Source organism: Phodopus roborovskii, unplaced genomic scaffold, assembly GCF_943737965.1.
Source record: "Phodopus roborovskii unplaced genomic scaffold, PHOROB, whole genome shotgun sequence".
Taxonomy (NCBI): domain Eukaryota; kingdom Metazoa; phylum Chordata; class Mammalia; order Rodentia; family Cricetidae; genus Phodopus; species Phodopus roborovskii.
In genome coordinates this window covers 7191338-7197094 of record NW_026126558.1, presented here as the reverse complement: position 1 = coordinate 7197094, position 5757 = coordinate 7191338, and positions in this window count along the sequence as shown.

The following is a 5757-nucleotide window of genomic DNA, read 5'->3' as shown; positions in this document are numbered from 1 at the left end:
TCTAGAATAATAGGACAATCCACTGTGCCTCATCTAATGATCCAAGGTCAAAGTCAGACACCCGGGTGTGAAAGGGTTCCTGGGGTCTCAGGACAATGGAGAAAGAATTGTGAACTTGGACAAAGGCAGCAGGTAGGCAGACAGACATGGAGGAAAGCTATGCCCACAGTGATATGCATGACCCCACACATAGTGTGGAGAGTCTTTTCCCAAGTGCTGCTCCAGGCCCCCACCCAGCTCCCAATCCACACCAACTTCCCTGGAGCCTACAAATGTCTCCAAGCAGCTCCTTTAAAACCTGTTGTTTTGGGGAACAAGTGAAATAGCACTGTGCTTCAAGTTCATGGGGGCCACGTCTGCTGGTACAGGCCTGTCATTCCAGTTACTCAGGGCAGAGGCAGGTTATAAATTTAAAGCCTGTCTGGCCAACAGAATAAATTCAAGTCCAGTCTGGGTAATTTAGTGAGGCTTTCTCCAAAGAAAAAGAAAGAAAAAAAAAAAAAAAATCAAAGAGAAATGGAATCTTCCTGCCCAGACTGTGGGACTGAAGTTCCCTTCCGGCAAGTCCTAATTTTGGCATGACCCTCCACAGACATTTCAGACATAGCAAGAAAACATGCTTCCATACTCAGACCCCATTCACAAAAGCATTAGCAGGCTCCCTTCCTTCACAACAGAGTTTGTGGTTCAGAGGGAAGGTCACGCTGATCGGAAAGCTCTGCAGACAACTCCCCCACACACACAGCCCGCCCCCATGGGTAGCACAAAGCAGCTGGCCATTTCTAGAATACACACAGCATTGACTGAACATCTCTACTTACTTACTTCCTACTCAGTGTTAGGACACTTTGTGTCCTCTGTATTTATGGCTGAGTCGTCTTCCAATATGCAAGAGCCACAGGATCCTTAGCCAGGTTTCACTGATGATGGCAGGAGACTGAATACCATTCTGTCTCCTGCTTCTTCCAGAGTAAGCCTGTCCAGGCAGTCTCTGGACACTGTGGGCTGTGAGTTCCCCAGATGAGTGTCTTTCCCCAGAAGAGCAGCAAACCTGCTGGTTTAGCTCACCACAACCTCTGTGTTTATCTATACACAGCAACACTGAGAAAGGAAGCCAAGGCCACGTGCAGCCTCTCTATCAGACATCATGAGGAAGAGTGTTGGGCAGTTGTTGAGTGCAGTGGAGCGGTGACAAGTAGCCCGAGTGAAGCGAGGTTGTGTGTGTGTGTGTGTGCACTCTCTCTCTCTCTCTCTCTCTCTCTCTCACACACACACACACACACACACACACACACACACACGCACACACACGCACACACACGCGCGCACCTGGGGGCAGCCCACCCCAAATTCCATCTTCATCTCCATTATTCCATTTTGTGGAACTCCTTCCCCTGATGAATACATGGGCAGAGGGAAAGTCCCCTACTCTGTTGCTCCCTTGGCTCTGCTTCCAGTAATCATTGGGAATGGAGTTTTTGCCTAACTCCAGATTTGTTTGACTGTTGCTTCTCTGTGGTTTTGAGTTCATCTCTAACACTGGCAAGTGCAGAAATAAAACATCCAGTCTAATGGTAGAGGCCAGATGTCCCTGTCCCAGAAGGCTTGGAGGAAATGTAGGTATTGGGGGGCGGGGGAGGTCAGTGACATTAAGGTTGCCCAGAGGCTCAAAGCAGGGCCCAAAGTATCTGGTTGCTTGCGTAAAACAAGCAAGGCTGATCCCTTTTAAGATAACAAGGCCAAGCTGCATCCTGATTCAGATTTGCCTGAGGCCCCACCCAGTCTTTAGGATTAAGGGATCCTCTGTGAAGTAGGTAGGATTAACTGGTACCTCTTGCAGAGGGCAGAGTGGCCTCCACCAGCCTAGGTCTCTTGTCAAAAAGTGTGGAGGGTGGGGCAGGGGAGTCAGGGCCGCACCCTGGCCTTGGCTCAGACTGTCAGAAACAAGAACCATCTAGAGTCAATGCCTACAGAAGTCCAACAGAGGCCCTGGAAAGGCAAGGAAGGAGGGGACTCTGGAACCTTCCATCACTCTCTTTGACCCAGTCAAGGTTTGATCTCCAAAGAAACAGGCAGAGACTAGATCTGAGAAGAGATACTCTTGGGGTGGAGGGAGGCACTGAGGTATGCTTTATGAGGCAGATTTTAATGACACAGTTGAGTTCCGACATGCAGAATTTACTGCATTTGAGAACAGAACTGGACCCCTGAAGTGAACAGGGCAGTGTTTGGTACAGCTATGCATACATAAGACACAGGAATCTAGAAGTTCTGGCAGAAGATGAAGCCAGTTTAGGAATGTCTAAGGGAAGGGTTTACCCCTTTTCCTGGAGGCATGGCCAGATAGATATCTTGGGCTTGAGGTACAATGTAAAGGGTAAGGCTAAGAGCTGAGGGAGGATAGGTGTGTGTGTGTGTGTGTGTGTGTGTGTGAGTAAGAGACAGAGACAGACACTGCATGACGCAGGTGTCCAGGACTCTAGGTGTCGAGGTTTGGGGTCCTGAGTGCTTCTTGCCTTTTCCTACAGCATCCAATACAGGGAGTTGAGCTCCACTTCTGGGAGTTTGTTCTGAGACAGGTGGCATCACTACCCATCCACCTACTTCATCTGCTGCAAAGCTGGCACTTTCTCAGGTGGGATCCATAGGGTCAGGCCTCAGTTTGGGGGTGAGTGTTGGTGTGTCCAGCAGAGATTCTGGTGAAAAAATTGAGGGCATGGCGTTCCTCCTTGTCACCCAACTATAGAAACCTTTGGCTCACACTTCAACTAAGGTGTATGAGGAATAGCCAACATTCCACCTTCTAGTCCTTGGGGAAGGGGGAGTATGGTGCCTGGTACACGTCTCTCCTTTCCTCCTCCTCCTGATGCCCTATGATAAGGGCCTTAGTGCTGCCCCCTAACCTCTAACTGTCACAGATGTTTCTGGAAAGAGGCCAAGGACTTACAGGTCTTTTAGGGTCAGAGATATGTGCTTAAACACTGTGCCCCAAACTAGGGGATGACCAGAAGAGGCTGTGGCACAATGTGGCTTCTCTGGGATCTTAGAGGCTGTGCAAGGTTAATAGGGTCCCCATTGGCCTAGATCTCAGCCCCCAAGTTATCTTCTTGTCTCTAGTATAGCCTCTGTTACAAGTCCCAGCCTGAGAATTCCTACTCTGGGCTGGCTTTGTTGGTCAAGAGGATACAACACACACACACACACACACAGACACACACACAAAATGCATAACATCACCACCAGTCTAGCAAGTTCAGTGGACCTGTCTAAGGCTTTGGGGCCCATAAAGCACCATCCTGCAGCCTATGGTCTCTCCAGGCAAGACAGCTGGGTAAGGGAAGTTGAACAGGCTTGCTTCTCTGCTCCCATTCCCTACCTTTCTCTTTGTCTGTCCTCTAGAGAAAAAGCTCCCAGGTCAATACTGTTCTTGAGAGGAGGCAAGGCAGGCAGAACATTAGGCTGTTGGCTCAATTCAGGAGGCATCAATTTTGTCCTCAATGAATGGCCGGGCTGGGCAGATGTCTAGAAACCTTGTATTTCCTACTCTAAAGATACCACGAGGATTTCTACTTATGGATGCCTCACCACCTGTGCCTCAGCATAGTGTTTGACATGAAATGTGTGTTTGGGGGGGCATGCAGGGGAATGGGTGTGTGTGGCTTTTTAGGATGACTGTTTTCAGCTGGAGAAAATACCTGCTAGATAGTACCCACTGACCCTTGACACTGTTGTTCTCAAGGAAGGGAGTACATTCCTGGCACCACAAATCCCTGGAATATCGTCTTCCAAGCTGCTTCTTCCAGTAGTCATACCAATGGAGTTTTGGCATTTACCCAGTGTCTGATTCCTCATCAGTGACCTATGGGACAAGATGTTGGCTGATCTTTCTTCCCTGGGAGCCAGCCTGAAACAAGTAACAGGGAAGAGGCCGGAGTCTGATGCAATCAAGAGCAGTATTGGCATGGCATGTGAATGCTCAAGCAGTTAAAAAAAAAAAAAAAAGCCAGACCACTAAACCTGGCTGAGGCCAATGTCATGACCCACTGAGGTGACTGCTAGCCCCCCTTTGCTTGGTTGAAATGGCGTCTTCCAATCATCAGCCTTGCAAAACTGTCTGTTCCCATAATGCACCTGCCAATATGCTATAATCCCAGTTAAGTATTGGTAAGCGTTAGGAGGAAGTGGCAGCTTGCAGTTGGGGTATAACACAGCCAAGGTTCTATAAAACACAAGAGACTATGTTGAGGTTTATTTGTAGCTAACCTCAGGAAGATGATCCCCTTCTCTAGGCAAACAAGGCTACCAGCTCAGTGTAGGTGTCATCAGATGCGTGAGGGCAGTGGGGTGGCAGCATTGTAGGAGCTTGCAGGGTACCTGTCTTGGCTCAAGGGGTCACATGAGCTCACTGAATGGGGACAAGATCACATATACTTGAGGCCAGGCCACTTGGCAGCCCTGCCATTACCCATGAGTTAGTAGGCACACAGGCAGCATGGCTGGACTGAGGGGTGAAACAGGCCCTGCGGTGGCTGATAAAAGGCAGGGTGTGTTTGTGCTTGGAGAGGTTCAAAGCCTTTGAAGAGCGATTTCTCATTTAACTCTATGACAGGAAAGGATGGTTATGAGCTACCCAACATTTCACTTGCCTGTGGACATAGCTGCCCATAGGTCTCCCAAGTAGGGATGGGGGGTGCTGTACTGTATGGGATAGGCAGGTCAGAAGTGACTCCTAGGTTCTAAGCCTTGAACTCTAACCTGTCCATGAGATAAGGTGTGGTGATATATTATTTATGATTTATTAAAGCTTGCCTGAGGATTCAGAAAGCAAGGTCAGCCTCAAGCTATAGAGATCAGGCAGTGGTACACCCAAGATTAAGAGGTAGATGGATCTCTGTTAGTTCAAGGCTATCATGGCCTACACAAGAGTGAAGAGTAACAGCCCATGCCTTTGATCCCAGCACCTGGGATCACACACCTTTAATCCCAGCATTAGGGAGGTATACAAGACAGGAGCAAGGTCTCAGAACTGGCATTCAGTCTCAGGATTCTTTCCAGCCTCGCTGAGGAGAGGCAGCAGTCTGAGGTTGGAGAAGAGCTCCAGGATTAGCCCTTTCAGCCTAAGCTACAGGTAAAAGCTAGTGTCCGGCTGCTTTGCTGTTTCAATTTTCAGCTTGAACCCCAATATCTGTCTCTGAGTCTTTTATTTTTCATGTTACATGAGGGTGTTATGAAATGACCTGGGACCATTTTATTTCTTGCTGGCCCCTTTCCTCCCATCCCCCTTCAGAGATGGTACTCACAGTACATTTAGCATAAGGGTCCCCTCTAGGCCAAGCCCCTCCCACCTCTGGGCCTCCAGGAACCTTCCCCCTTCTGTGACCTTAGTGTGTCCCTGGCTCGCTGGCTTCCCTCCAGCCTTGTCAACCTCAGGGGGCTGGTGAGCAAAGGAATGTATGGCTATGAGAAAGGGGTAGACTGAGAAAACAAAACAGTTTACACACAAGAAAAGTCTGGCATTGAACACAGTGAGCAACTTAGAATTCCAATAGCTTTTTTTTTTTTTTTTTTTTAAAAAAAACCAACCAAACAAAAAGTCCCATAAAACAGCCAACCCCCCCCCCCCAACCCAGTGTAACAGGTTAGCCATTAATACAAGAGTGAAAGATGTTACAACCACATCACTAACTCAGGTGGCACAGTAGGTGGACCCAAAGTGGTAGGAACACAGCCTTTACACACCACTCAGACACTGACCAC